The following is a 16,353-nucleotide window of genomic DNA, read 5'->3' as shown; positions in this document are numbered from 1 at the left end:
CTCGAATGGATCTAGATCACTGCTTGTGGCATGGCCACACCATACTTGATGCATTTGGTTAGCTGAGGAGCTCTAAGGACTGCTGCACCCATGTCTTTGTTCCCATCTCTTAGAAGAACCAGCTCCTAGTCCCTGCCACGGCAAGGCCAGTAGGCGTCACTTCTCCCATACTTCCTCTAGAGGGCAGCACAAATCCCAGTCCCTGCTAAGTAGTTGCAGACGAAGCAAAGATGCAGGATTACTGAACTCATTCAAATTCCCCTAGCCCAGGAACAAGAATGACAGCCCTGGTCTTCACCTGAAGGCAGTTGTGCATGGTGGCATCAGAAGAATCTGTCCTCAGGCTCCACCTTCACCTCCAACTTAGTGGCCGGGTGGCTTTGGGATAAGTTACTTAACTGCTCCCAGACTCAGTTTTCTTACCTTTAAAGCAGGAAACTAATGATTGACATTTTAAAAATAAATGGTTGTTTGAGGCATAAATTCAATAATACATGTTTTGTTAGATCTTGAGCATTGGTTACCTAAAAGCCATGCACAACCCCCTTTTCCCTTGCTCTCTTGGTCTTTGCAGGCTTCCCTAAAACCTCCAGATCTAACTCACACAAAACAGGGATTTTAATAGGGAAAACCTGAGTTCCAAAAGCTTCCCAGGGACACACAAACTGCCTCTCTCCATCACTCATGTGCTCCTCCTGCTGCATCTGCCTCTGCAGCATTCTCCCTAATAACTGTAGAATGGTTTTCTCAACCTTCTTGACCCACCTCGGGAAAATTTCTTCTGAGTTCATTTCAGATTCAAACACATCCCAAGTTTGCAAAATACCTAGAAAAAAGAGGATCTGACTGCCCAGTTTTGGATCAGATGTCCACATCTGGACCAAACAGCTATGACCAGGAGTCTGGGGCCATGTCACATCAATGGCATAGAGGGAGCATTACAATACTGGGGGTGGCAGTTCCCAGGGAAGAGAGACACAGACATCGATAAAAGTGTAGGGTGGAGGGAGCTTTAGAGGAAGTATAAGACTAAGCTTCGGCCCTTAAGGAAATAATCATATTGTTGGGAAGAAGAAACATTAAGTCTTAAGCTTAAATTGATTTTGATGCCAAGGGAGATAATGTAGGGAAAAAAAAAACCAAACAATCAATAGTAGTGGAAGAAATTTGTGCATCTGAAGGTCCAATCAATGAAGCCTAGTGCAATGCAGGGTGGGAGGGAGAGGATGAGGAAGATAGCTAGCCCAGGGGTTTTCTGTCCTTACAAAGCTCCAGCCTCCCTCCCCCCTTCCTTCTGTCTTGGAAGACAAGTTGTAAAAGCACTTATTCCAAATAAAGACCTAAGAGACAGGTGCTGTCAGAGAGGAAAACCCTTTAAAGTGGGATTTCTTTGCCCTGGGCAAGAGGGAATGGAATTAGGCCTGGAAAGGGGGTTTACTGTATGCATGAAGGAGATTACAAAACAGGGCAAGACAGAATTAAGTACTGTAATTAGAGTTCATAGGATGAAGATCAAGATGTTGGGGAAGACTCCTTAAAGTTGAGGATCTTGGTCAGTGTGGTGAAGTGAGGGCGGGTGGAGGGCGCACACTGAAGAGAGAAACAGCAAACAAAGGAGCCAAGGTCAGAGAGAAGTGTCAGGCTTATGGACAGCCAGCTGGCGGGCGTGCAGCGCAGGGCCCTTAAGCCTCGGTGTCCGTGGTGGCAGCACCAAGCGTGCCTGTTAAGTGGACATTCCAGGGCCGCCTGTGCAGAAGCTCCTTTAGTTGTCTGGGGTGGGCCCCAGGGGACAGTGGTGTAGGGCGTCTGCAGAGCACAGCCTGAGAAACTGTTGCCTCAACTGGTGCTACTTATTAGGGCTCTCCTTTTCAGAATGTGTTCGCTTCGGGACAGTAGTTAACTACTGGTCTACAATGTCCCTTCTGATGGCCCGGGAGAGGGGTTCTCAGCCAGTGCCATGGCAGCAAAGCCGTGGTCGCAGTAGCTGTCACAGGTGGATGAAGAGGGAGCCTGCTTTCTCAAGATCTATGGCCCACCCTTAAAAGATTGCATCCCTTGCAGACCTCTCTGGGAGCTTGTGGCATCCAGAGGGATCAACTGTCAGGAGGGAGCTGCGGCCAGACTCTGTTCCCAGCAACTTCCAGGGTGCCAGCTCCTGCTGCCAGGACCTAGATGCCTTAAGTTGGTTAGAGGCAGCAGGTGTTTTAGGTGAAGGTAACTCCAGCGATGATCCCAGATGGGGGTGGGACAGGGGTTTGGCACAATACAGAAGTCAGTTGTGGAGCTGAGTGGCTCATGTGAGGGGGCTACAGGATGGGGGGCCTCCTGCTGTTCCCAACAAGTTCCAGTAACCCAGCATTTCCCAGCTGGCTCTCCAGCTGCCTACAACTGGGTGTGGGGTTATGGGCTCTCTGACAGGCACTCCCATGGACAGTGCTGTGCTGTCCTCAGGACTGGACAATGGACTCAGATGCCTAAATAGCAGGGACATGGGGTGTTTTACCCTCTGGGGTAGATTTCTAGCCACATGGCCTCAGCCCTTGCAGTGTCTATTCCCCTGCACTTGGCTGCAGATCTCTGCCCCTCAGAATCCTATTGATATTGGAGGGTGCCTTCCACAAGGGCATGAGCCTTTCAGTCACAAAAGAAAAAAAAAAAAAAAAAGACTTGGTACTGCATCTACCCCACCCCATCTTGGGTTGTGCTGCGCTGGTGGCAATTTTGCTTGTCCTCTCTGCTGTTGTGGCTGTTTCTGTGCCCTGTGAAAACACTGGTCCTCCAGTCATTTGGTCTGTTCCAGGGCTTGCTGTCTCTATCTAATGTTATTTTGTATTATGTGGGGAGGTGGTGAGCCCAGCCTCCTACTATTCCACTGTGGAACTCCCACAGTAAATGTCTTACATAAACTTAATAATCAGCATTTATATAATATCTAAAGAGTGAGTTATCTTAATTTTAAAAAATAGGTTGTTTGGAAGGGAAGATTTTCTATTCCAAATTTCTCAAGAGTTGGTGTTCTACATATACATGTGTATATATACATATATATATATTCTTCCTATGGCACTTCTCTCCTACAACTCAGCCCACATAATTTCTATTAAGGTATCATTTTTACAACAAGAAAACAGTTAAGAATAAGGTTTTCAAGGTTTGGGGACTGAAACTGAGGTTTCTTAATCCACTGCCCAAAGATTTTTTTTTTTATTAAGCAATTATCTAATTATTTCAGTTTTCAGTTGTTCCCTTCAGTTGTTTTCAGAGAAATCTGAATTACTGGTAAATGTTTTCCAATGCCTTGAACCAGAAATTTCTATTACACACAGAATGAAAAAGACTTTTTATTGTCCTTTGTCTTCTCAGATTTCTCTTTTTCTTCTCATCTCTAGTCTGATTTTTGCAACTGTGCTTTTCTGGACATACCATCAAATGAAAAAGGAAAGGCATCTGCTTTCTGTCACTGGGTTCATTTAATCCAGTGGTTCTCACGCCATCATCACATGAATGGACTTTGGATCTTCTATCTGGGATCCATTTAATCCCATTTTATTAGAAATGTTATTTCTGTTCAGTGGTTAACTCTTCCAATAATCAGAAGAAAGAGCTATGATGACTCAATCCTCTTGGGTTCCAAGTGCTGGCTGGAATTCTATTTGAGATCCCTGTATCCTGAGGTTTATCTGGTTCTCTGTTCTGTGCTGCCCCGGATCATAGAAGAGGAAAAACATTTACTGCACCTCCACTAGCAGTAGTTACCAGCCAACTCTTGCTGCTCTTTCTGGTAAACAATAGCTGTAAGTATACAAGTTTATCTTTGGGGTGCTGAATAGTACACACAGAGCACCCCTCATTGTGGTCTAGCTATTCTTCATTGTCTAACAAATTACTCTAAATTTACAGGCTCATTAAAAAAAAAATTATCATAGCCCATGATTTTTTGGTTGGGAAATTCTGGCAGGACCCAGCCAGGAGATTCTTCCATTTTAAGTGACATTTAACAGACAGCTGGAGTCTTTTCTCACATGTCTGCATCTTAGTTGGGTTATGTGGAGGCTGAACTTGCTGGGACCACTAACTTCTTCAGCAAAGCAGAGTCAGAGTGGTCAGAATTACCTGAAAGAGCTTCCAGAGGAGTGTTAGGCGGAACAAGAATTGGAAACTGTCACTCCCTTAAGGCCAACGTTCAGAAATCAGCATAACATCACTTCTGCCAGATTTTCTTTGTCAAGCAATTACATCACCTGTCTATGCAGCAAAAGAAAGGAATAATAAAGAATAAGTTTATCCACCAGAGAGTTTATTCATCAAACATTTGCAGAGCATGTGGTAAAGCTTGGGCCCAGTGGCAGACTGAGAACATGGAGCTCATTAACAATCTCCATCCACGAATAAGCCTGTGACCAGGAGGAGAGGCTGCTGTAGTATATAGCTCCTCTTCGCAACCATGCTCCTTTGCATCTAAAGCAGTAAATCAGTGAAATCAGGAATAAAATTTTAGAAAAAGAAAAGTTTAAACAAAAAAGAGAGAGAATCTACTGCCTAATAATTTACAGCTGCTCATAATTCAAATGTCTGTTTATCTAACAGCTGGCATACAAATAAATTGTGATGTGGAGCTAAAGCTTAAATTGTTAGAGGGGGAAAATAAAAGGCAGAAATAATGTCTTTGAGAAATAGATCTTGTGTATGCTACAAAGAAATTATAGTCAGAGCTCAATGATAGTAGGTTGAAGCCCAAACAACTTCAGTTCTCCTCTGTTAAGTGAGTGGTTAAACCAGTTGTCATCCTAGACATAACTGTCAATCACAATTCAAGCAGCCATACCCCTACAATAGAGGGTTAGTAGCCTAAAGGAGAAGTAAAACAATCACACATCATCTTCTTGGGAGAGGGTAAGATAAAGTTTCTGGGATATTACCTGGCTCCTGAAGGAGAGCTGTTAGGCAAGAAGTCACTTAGCTTGATAGACACATATTTCACAATTGTTTAAGGTCTGAGACTTCCAGCAAGAGTGCAGGAGAATATGGTCACACTTTAATAGAATACTATGTTCAAGAAGCAAAATAGGGGCCTCCCCGGTGGCGCAGCGGTTGAGCGCTGGATTGTGAAGCTGCCCGCAGCCTCTGCAGCGCCGGTTCGATCCCCGGCTGCTCCACAGCCACCGGAGGAGGGTCCCGCATGGCGCGCAGACCTCTCCTGCTGCCTGCTGCTCCCCTCAGCAGTGTGCTTCGGTCCTTCTGCCTGCTCTGCTCCCTACTCTGGCTCTGGTGAATTCTCTCACCCTCCCGTGCTTCTGACTGTACCCAGTGCTTGTATAGATAAAATATAAATGAATAAATAAATAAAAATAAATCTAAAAAAAAAAAAAGAAGCAAAATAGGGTAAGAGATTTTGAGAAACTGGTTTAGATTGTTTCTTAGGAGAGTTTCTGGAGGGATATGACCATCAAAATCATGATGGGCTTTGCCCATGTTTTCTTCCCCGAAACACCTGAACCACATTGCAAAAGGAAAAGGAAAACATGACAGGGTGGCTGGGACCAGAAAGTAACCCTAGCAGCCCACTGCTTGGAAAGCACATGTTGTTCCCAACAGTGATGAAAATGACAAAAGCTGTTGTTCACAGAAGAGATCAGTGAGAACTCACGTAGTTAATAAAGGCTTTTTATAAGGTGTATAAGCTATAGTCAGACATATATGACAAAGAAAAGGATTTCAGGCTGGCAAAACACGAAGTGAATATGGTTCTAGCCAGTATTTTTTTTTTGGACACACCTACACTATGGCGTGCACTGACTGCTAATGAGTCCTATAGGGGATAACATATTCGAAGAACTCAAGTAGACTAGCCAATACAGGTGTCTATGGATATTTGAAGAATGTTAGGAGATATGGGTAACGACACAGGCAAGGCCATGGGGAAGCATAAAAGTCATCTGCAGCCCTGTATCAGATGTCTAATTTGCTTAGGGATGCTGTCTTTGGACAGCAATATATACATCCAACTATAGCCTCCCTCCTTACCCTACTGGTAGCCATTCCAGTTTTCCTAGAACCAAAGTCCAGCTATGAATAGAAGCCATGAATTTAACTAATTCCTACCCATATCTTCTCTTAGCCAGATAGCCAGTTATGAGTTCCAGCACTCTGAACAGAAGTCCTTGAACTTTGACTCAAGCTTAACCCTTAGAAACTAGGTGCTGTTTGTCACTCATGCCTTTCTACATCAGACTTGTTGATATTGGACCTAGATTGGATTTTGGTCTTAGTTGACTTTAGCTCAAATCATCTTCTAGCAGGGAACTCTCTCCTTGAAGCTCAAGACATACCATTTATGACACATATTACTAAATAAATTCTTGTTGAGTTTCTTTGAATATTTAAATTCCCAGGATGTCAACTGCTGTTTCTAACAGCAATAGCCATCTGTCAGAAATGCTATTAAGGAAGTAACCATATTCAATGAAGATTTGTATCAATTTAACTTCACTTTATTAGGCAAATATGGTCAAAGATCCAAGTTATCTTGTTACCATTTTTAAAAAGGAGACTTGAAAGTTTCAAACAGTTGAATGGAGAACCACAACAAGAAAGAGTGACAAAATAGGACAAGTCAGTTTGTTGTTTGATCTTATGCTATACGGCTAATCTGAATTTTAACTGACAAAATTTGACTGAATATTGATCACTAAGGTTTCAAGTAAAAGAAGAAGAAAAAGGAGACAGAAGATTTATAGAATAACAGAGTACCAAATATGGTGACATTATGTGTGAATCCTGGTATATGTATCCCAGGAAGTGCTGAATCAGAAATTCTTTCTTTTATCCAGATAATAAGAATTATTTACCTCCCATATTTCTCTATCGCTCTGAGCTAAGAATAATGCTTAGCGACAATAACCATGTTCTACTGGGGTTTGAATATTTGTGTATTCCTGTAATGCTGCAAAGTGTGTGATTGTATTTTTCTGTAATTGCCTTATTATATATATGTCCTATTGAAAGTCATCTCAAAGTTTTTCTTTCAAATGATAGTTTTTTTTTAATGGGGGGGCAACCCAGAGGGATTAAAGTTAATCATCATATGTAAATTTTTGGTGATCTTCTCATAAAACATAGAATATTAGAGTAACAAAAAGTAGATAAATGAGTAGATAACATGTGACTTTCATACTATATCAATTGGGCATTAACATGGTTTGACAGGATCTGAACAGCAGTTGCATCAATATTAAGCTCTCTAGCAAGACCCTGAACTATAGACATTGGGCTCAGGTTGATAACTGGGGAAATTTCATATGCTGTGTTACTGGGCATGCATATGTCAGGGATGATACTTGACTGTGAAAGTTCAGAAATCCAGGTTATCTTGTTATTGTCCTGAGGGTTTCCTAAACTTAAGATAGAGGCACAATTTTCCTTTAGAAAAATTCAAGTAGCAGAATAATGCTTAACTGAGACCTCAAAGTACATGTCTTGACTACCCATGCCAACTCTGATTGATTTATAGTGACTGTGGGCAGTGCAATGAAAAGGGTCCTGAGATGTCATCCAGACTCCTGGGAAAGATGATCAGCTTCATTAATTACATCTGCCAGGGGTGGGGGAGGGGTGGATGGCTCTATATGCTATAGATCAGTGTTACCCAAGAGCTTGCTAAATCGTAGATTGTTGTATTTCAGTAAGTTTAGGGCAGAGCCCAAGAATTTGTATTTTGAACAAGTTCCCAGTTGATGATGATGCTTCCCATCCAGGAACCACACTTTGTGAACCATTTTTGTAGGTTATAACAGAAATAATTTTAACTGGGACATTTAAAAATCAATTGTTTTAATCATAGAAAAGCTTGATATATCACTTAAAGATTTTCTGATTTTAATGAACAAATATCTCCATGGAGTCACTTGCAGGAATTAACTGCCCTTTGTGCCCATAGAAATTGATGTTCTGGATGAGTTGTTTAATATTGATCATTTGAACTTTAAGGACATATTAGCTGAAGACAGCAGTTCGGACTGTCGTCTTGCTAATATAGAATTCTTCCCTCAATGCTAATTAGATATTAGGAGAAGCTGCATATTGAGTTCGCTCTTGGTTCATGGCTCATGTAATCAGAAGAGAACAGGACATCTCTCCTATTTGCTGGGCCGAAGGAATGGCATGCTGATCATCTGACAGCTATTAACAGTTGTTAATAATTCAGAATATGGCAGAGAGATGCTGTTAAATATATTACCACATTATATATATTATCATATTTTAACCCTCATGTCAACCATTTTCCAGGTGAGAAAACAGGGGCTAAGAGAGATTAAGTAACTTTCCCAAGGTCATAGACTTACTAAGGGGCACAGCTAGGACTTAAGTTCAGTCAGTCAACATTCAGAAATTTATAGTCTTAACAACTTGCTATAGGCGTTAGATTGCAACTCAGGGTGAACCAAACTAAACAAATGTTGGATGAAGGGGCAAAGACAAGGACATCACCAGGTTTCATAACATTTTCAATCAGACATTGGATTTTAAAAGGTTATTTCTCTCCACTGTGACTCTAGAAATTCTACTTTAACACAACCTTGGTTCACCTGGACCTCCACTCTCCTTCTCTGGCAAGGACACCCCAATGGCATGTTGGGACATGTTACCATAAAAGTTCCACATGCATCATGCCACTGTCAATCATATCTCCTTTTAAATTTGCCAAGGGAATTGGTTATTTAAAGGAATCTATTGGCAAATGCTCTTTTTGAAAAATGTAAAAAAAATCTTGTAGTGAAAATAATCACTCCATGTTCTGTTCTGCAGTCTGATTTTTTTTTAACACCAGATTTTTTTTTTCTTTCTTGGCAGGTGGGAGGTGTTTGGTTTAAGTGGGAAGAGTTTTGCCCAGAGGAGAAACCAGGAGCTAAAGCCAGAAGTCCATTTGCTTTTTTATCCTTCTTTTTCCATCGTAAGGGGTAAAGTGGAGTTAGACCAGGAATGGGTTGCACTGGACATGGATTTCTCTGCATGGATAGTGCCTGCCACCAGGCCAAGAGAGAGGGGTCTTGCACAGGAAGTCTCCTCAGAGAGGACTCCAGAAAGCCTGAGAAGCACATTGAACTGACCCCCAGCAACCGGAAGGCCAGCATCATTAAATTTTTGCTAAGGATCAGGGAAAAGAAAGAAAAGATAATCAGTAGTTCTCATAATGAAGGGCAAAGAGATTATTTGTAACTTTTCTATGTATTCAACCAAGGATGAACCATCAATGGCACTTCCTCAAAGCAAGCCCTCATGCTGGTTGTCTCATGGGAGCCTTCTCATGAATGGGAGTTTGGATGTGTCTCCGTGTGCTTCACTGATTTGCAGAGACATTTTGAATTGTGCAAACTCAGGTGTGAATAGGAAAGGAGGGAAGATACAAAACCCAGACTGAAGCCTGTGCTCCCAGAATAATCGTTGTGCTGCGCCAGCTTCTTCATGAATCTGCACTTATTGTGATTTAAATTACATCTAAAAGGCTAAAAAGTCCTCCTAATGCCTGAGCTATGTCTAGATCAGTGTGTCTCAAACTTTTCAATGGAAGCACCTCTAACAGCAGAAGGGCTGAGCCACACAGTCTGCTGTGGGCCCACATCCTCCTGATGCTTGAGGATCATGGAAGGAGCATTCTCCAAGGCAGACTTCTCAGGATTTTCTGTTTTAGGTTAAAAAAAAAAATTACAGATTTTGTACACCTGCTCTGGAGGTGGGAGTGTGAGTTATCCAGCATGGAATGATAGGACCAGGACATACACCTGCCTGCTGAGTGAGCCGTTCTACTCTGGGTCACCTAATTTGGTCTTTGCAGTCACATGTGAGGCCAAATGTGATGGATCTACTACTTTTTATTTAGAGCAGTGTAAGTAACCAGACTGTGCTACAGTTAGAATTTCAGCTCCTTCTATTAGAGATAATGTTGATTGTTGTTTTAAACAGTTTTGTTTTGGGGGTTCTAAATAGCACATACACATATATGCATTTTATAACTGTCCATTCAGGGTGTTTTGGTGGCCAGACCCTATGGTGGTGATACCTGATGGAGTGAATCCTAATGTTACCACATCTAAAAGAATAATTGAAAAAAAAAATGTTCATTTTGTCAAGACTGAAAAACAATGCCCCACCCTATAATGGGCTCTCTCAGTACTCAGAATGAGGTCTTGAAATACTTTTTCACTCTGAGAAATCAGGGTTTCTTGAAAATTGATTTCAGGCCCAGGGTGAAAATATTACAAAATGAACCTGGAACATCTTATCATTGCAGATAGCAAGTTACCAAGGATTATTAGGGTCCTCTCTGAAGGACTCAGAATCCAACTTGAAGTGACTTCCACTAGCCCAAGATGGAATTATGTGAGCTTTAAGAATGAGAATAAATGCAGTAGATTGAAACATTTCAAATGTGTTTAGATCAATGTGTCATAATGATATTAAAAAATAATTGGTCACCTTTGGAGAATGATGGGGAACTAATATATTATCTTCAAAACTGATAAATGATGGGAGAAAATCAAGGACTTGCTCTATTTTCTACATGAGTAGTAACATTAGATTAATAGACGAAGGAACCCTCTTCTTATAAAGTATGCTAGTTAATAAGTGAAAAAGAAAAGACAGAATAAGGACATCAGTGTTTTTTAATCCATAGTGAATGGATGAATCCAGACATTATCAAAGCTTCTAACATCACAGAAGAAGAGAGATCCAACCATTATAGGCCTCCCGATGAAAGAACAGAACGCCACCTATCATCTTGCCAATGAGATCAAACTGAAGGTCAATAAGCTTCTGGAACCAGCTGCCAATTTGCAGGAAATACAGAGTAGAGAAGAATGTGTTGAACTACACATATTCAATCAGCAAATTCATGTATTCAAATTCAAATTCATGTATTCCATCAGCAAAGTCCAAACTGTGGGAAACTTTACAAGTCACAGAGACTAAGTTCTTTAACTGATAACATGTAAGGAAAAGAAAGGTCCGAAGGTGAAAACTTTAGATTAAAAGAGACTTAAAAGACAAGCTTAAAGATTGGCAACTTTGAACACGATTATTTTAAAGGATGCACACTTTGGCAATAAAACTGTAAAGAAACATAAGGAAAGGAATACCATAAAACAAGGGTTCTCAAACTTTAAACACACATATCAGATTCACCCAAAGGTGATTGTTAGGCCATTCCCCAGTTTCTGATTCAGTAGGTCTGTGCAGGGGATCAAGAACTTGCCTTTCTATCAAGTCCGCAGGGAGAGATGAAGCCTCTTGTCCAGAAACCACACATAGAAACTCACTGTTACGAAAGTCAGAATAGTGGCTACATGGGATGGGAAGGTGAGAAAGGAAGAAGAGGAATATACTTGGGACAAGATCCCTGGAGAAATTTCTAAGGTGGCTGGCCAAGTTCTAGTTCTTTGGTATTGGTTATAAGAATGTTAAGCTTGGGCCTCCCTGGTGGTGCAAGGGGTTAAGATGCGACCTATGAAGCTATCCCATAGCCTCTGAAGCATGAGTTTGATCCTTAGCCGGCCAGGGAGCTACTCACATAGCGTTGCAGACCTCTCCTGACTCGCCCGCTGCTCCCCTCAGCAGTGTATTTCAGTCAGTCTGCCTGTTCTGTTCCCCACTCTGTCTCTGGTGAATCCTCTCACCCCCTGCACCTCTGGCCTGTACCCCAGTTCTCATATGCATAAATAAATAAAAATCTTTGGGAAAAAAAGAATGTTAGCCTTATCACATTCTTAATGTAATGTTGTAGCAGCCTTATGTCATTCATTAAGATATACATTTGTGGGCCTCCCCGGTGGCGCAGCAGTTGAGCGCTGGGTTGCGAAGCTGCGCGCGGCCTCTGCGGCGCCGGTTCGATCCCCGGCTGCTCCCCGGCCACCGGAGGAGGGTCCCACATGGCTCGCAGATCTCTCCTGCCGCCCGCTGCTCCCCTCAGCAGTGTACTTCAGTCCTTCTGCCTGCTCTGCTCCCCGCTCTGGCTCTGGTGAATTCTCTCACCCTCCCACGCTTCTGACTGTACCCAGTGCCAAAGACAGTGTCCCAAGCCAAAAAGCAAGAAATACCTGGAAATGTAATAAAGATCTGCCCAAAAAATTAAAAAAAAGAAAAAAAAAAAGATATACATTTGTTTTATGTGGGTTTTGTATCTGTAAAAATTAAAAGCCTTTAAAATTAAGCAGAAGTAGATGTCTTTCTAACTTTTACTGTTCAATTGAGTGATTTTTTCATGTTCCAGACCGAAAAATAGCAATGGTACGTGTGCTTCACCTGTTGCATACACAGTCTGCATTCTAGCTGTAGGTTCAACATAGATTGTCATGTAGCCTACTATAGAATCTAGATAATTCACAGAGAAATAGAACAACCTCCCATATGGGAGAGATTTGACAACGTTTTCATAATGATATTCTTATTCATCTTTGTCACTATTTTTGTAGCACCATTGAAAGCAAAGCTCTCTGCTCAGTATAAAATATTGGAAGTTAGAATGAAACAAAATATTGATCTAGTCTCAAGATCATTTTGACCTATTGGGAAGAAGATTTTTTACAGCTATGAACAAAGCTACATAAATTAGAAGCATTGGCTATACTTTTAATTGTTCTCTTCAATATTTAATATAGGGATATCTTTATAGTACCTCCTTTTCAATTCCTCTTGCTTCCTTATAACCATCAAAATATTTATTCATTATCTTCTCTTTGTATGACACTGTATTGAGGGTTTTACAATAGTTTTGTATTAAAATAGATAACCTGGGCTATTGATAAGATTTGACTCAGGCAAGAGCAAATTATAAAGTGCTAGACTTCCTATCTCTCGCTACTTCAATATCAAAATAAAACCATGGTGTTCAACTTTCTTTCCTTTTCTCCCTTTGAATTAGGTATTAATGGTCAATGCAGATATTGTGGAATTGTTTGGATCCCTCCATAAACCTGGTATTTCTAAGGAATGTCCACATTTAGTTATTTAATGTTGAGAGAGAAGAATAGTAACTGTACAGTTATTCAACAAGAAAGTAGATATATAAGGTCCTCATTATGACTTTCAACTTTTTTCTTTTTTGCCTCAAAAAAAAAAAAAAAAACAGATGGGAGGGACCTCCCTGGTGGCATAAGGGCTTAAGCATCAGCACTGTGAAGCAATCCACAGCTACTGCAGCATGAGTTTGATCCCCGGCCAGGGAGGTGACCCACATGGCGCAGCAGACCTCTCCTGTCTCGCCTGCTGCTCCCCTCAGCAATGGATTTCTGTCAGTCCACCTGTTCTGCTCCCCACTCTGTCTCTGGTGAATTCTCTCACCCCTACCCACCCCTACCCCTGCCACTGCTGGCCTATACCCCAGGTCTTGTATGTATAAATAAATAAATCTTAAAAAAAAAATCAGATGGGAGCTATAAACTTGTACCTCAAAGTTGCCAAATGCATCCATAAGACTTCTCAACACATCCAGTCCATCAACATGTATGGATTTCACATTAGGTTCAAGGACCAGGTGGAGGATCCCTGGCTTCATTATACTACACTATGCTGAGTGCTGGGAATGAAAACATGTAAACAAATGGTTCCTGTTTTCAAAGAATTTTCATCCCAGCGAAGAACAAAATAGACAAACATTTTTATTTCAATAAGATAATGTTTTAATTGAACTATGTATAGACAGAAGCCTTTTGGTAAACAACACTATTATTTTTATGTGCTTTTACCTTTTTTGAAATAAAATGCCTTAGAGTTCTTTATAAGCCATATAATCCAGCTGGAAAAATAGAGGAAAAGAGATTCAGAGCTTGCCAAATATGACTCAGCAAGTCAGTGACATACCTAGAAATAGAAACGAGAGATGAAACAAGTTTTTAACAATCTACCTTGCAAGCAGCCATCTCTGGGTTAGCTCAGCCCTGCAGTTGGGAGGGAGGCAGCTCTGACACCATCGGAGGAGGAAGCCAGTGAGTCAGCTCAGTGTGGAGAGGGAGTCTAAAGAGAACCCTCTGGGGTGGAATAGTGCAGAATTCTGCCTTTAGTCACTTCCTCCCTGGTGGCTGGAGAGAACCAACCAAACTCTGTGCAGCTGCCCATTCTGTCACCTGTGTTTTCTTTGATCAGTGACATAGACCTGTCACTTCTTCTGACTTCTTTAAACAGTCCCTGCTCAGTGCAGGTAAGCCAGGCTGGAGGCTAAAGGGGAAGAGAGTTCCAGTCTGTGAACTGTGTCCTACAGACTTCTGGTCTGGGGGAGAAGCTCGTCTTGCTGACTTGAAAAACCCTGACAGCCTCCAGGTGAAAAAGTCCCCGGAGAAAGTGATGTATTTCTGTCCTAGCACCTGGCCTAGGGCCTGGTTCATATGTGGATGGTTAATAAAAATTTGTTGTGAGATAGAGTCAATACTTTTGACATGTAAAATCAGAAACTCAGGTAATCATATTTATCAGAATGTGTTAAGAGTTGTGTCCTTAGTATTCTTGCTTAATTGTGATCTCCTAAAAGGCAAATATACCATTTATTCACTTCTGTATCCTTGACAGTTAACATGTGATCTGGAGCATGGTAGATGTCCAATAAATTAATAAATGAGGGAATGTTGAATTACTAAGAGTTTATATGGTAGTTCTTGAGATGGGTAAAAAAAATAGTTGTGGAAAGAAATAATTCAAACTATTAAGGGCATTTTCATTATATTACTGGTTATTTTTTTAAATTCAAACAATAACTGAAAGCACAAAGAATAAAATAATCACCTCACCCAAATTGCCTAAATCCAAAAGTAACTGTGACTGAAAGTTTGTTGACATCATTCCAGACATCTCTTAATACCTAGATTAACAGATAATATTTTTAATGTTAGACTGATCCATTCTGATTTCCTTCTTATTTGGTTTCCCCACAGCCTTTCATCATTAGGGCTGAATTGTTGAACTAAAGGCTTATATTCCTAGGAAAGAAGAGGTACCTCCTAGAACAAGGGGCATTGATCACAACTGACTTCCTTGACCTCTTGACTTCAAACAAGAAAATATTCATGAAAACCAGACATCACCAAGAGAAAAGGGGATTTTTAATCTATATTATTATCTCCCAACTTTACATCAGAACTAATCACAGACTTTCTTCCCTAACATTTCTGTGCTCCTGGCAACAGTTGTGCCATGATGCTGGCTACACGTGAGAAGAAGGATGAAATGAAAACCTCCAAACTTGGACCTCCTCGGTGGCGCAGCGGTTGAGCGCTGGGCTGCAAAGCTGCCCGCAGCCTCTGCAGTGCCGGTTCGATCCCCAGCCAGCTGGTGAGCGTCCCACATGGCGCGCAGACCTCTCCTGCCGCGCCCGCTGCTCCCCTCAGCAGTGTGTTTCATCAGTCTGCCTGTTCTGTTCCCCACTCTGGCTCTGGTGAATCCTCTCACCCTCTCGTGTTTCCGACTGTACCTAGTGCTTATAAAAATAAATAAATAAATCTTAAAAAAAAAGAAAACCTCCAAACTTGTCCAATTCTGTCTCCAGGAAGTGTAGCACAAGAGGGGACAGATAGGGACAGAATAGGTCAGACATAGGTGCTGGTTTTCAATCTGCCTCTGACCAAATGGCACAGGGAAGTGAGCCTTAGGACATCCAGATAGCTAACAGAACTTGAGAGCTTCCTCACTCACTCTACAGGGAGGCCATCTCCAGAGCAGCCCTGCAGGCCCCCCCTTCCCAATATGGCACAAGGCAATGGTGCAGCGACATTGGTGGGGCCCAGGTAGATGGTTCAACTGGAGACAACGTTCCTCATATCCCATGACTTATTTGTGGTCTACATTGTCCCAGAAGGTCCTCTGTGACTCAAGCAGAAAATGCAGAAGGGCTGATGGGGCCAGTGGGCAGGCAGAAGGCTGACTGTATGGAACCGCAAGAACAAAACAAGAATCCAATGGTCAGGACCATAAGTGCCTCAGAAAGAGCCGATAGCAGCTAGTTCAAAACTGAGGTCAGTAATTGGAGGTAACTGGAGGATTGAGTATGAATTTGAGGACTGTCTTCTGCTTCCTGCTGTCACCACAAGAAAGATCATATAATTCACCTTACCCCATAAAGACAGACTCCATTTTGGAGAGGAGCCAAGAGAAGAGAGGAAATCTGAGAGACTGAGATTTTACCTAAACGAATTCCTTAAGCCACTTCATTATAATACGTCTACTGGACTGGAGTAAAATTTAGATTTTCTGTCTTTATATTTCATGCACCACAACAACAATTACTACGTAGCTGAGGAGTTTATAAGCAATATCAGAGCATTTGTTTTAAAATAGTGTCTTTCCTTTGTACAGATAAGTATAGTAAATTTG

Source organism: Talpa occidentalis, unplaced genomic scaffold (assembly GCF_014898055.3).
Source record: "Talpa occidentalis isolate TD23 unplaced genomic scaffold, MPIMG_talOcc4v2.1 talOcc4.11, whole genome shotgun sequence".
In the NCBI taxonomy this organism is placed as follows: Eukaryota; Metazoa; Chordata; class Mammalia; order Eulipotyphla; family Talpidae; genus Talpa; species Talpa occidentalis.
Note: the sequence above shows the minus strand (reverse complement) of the source record.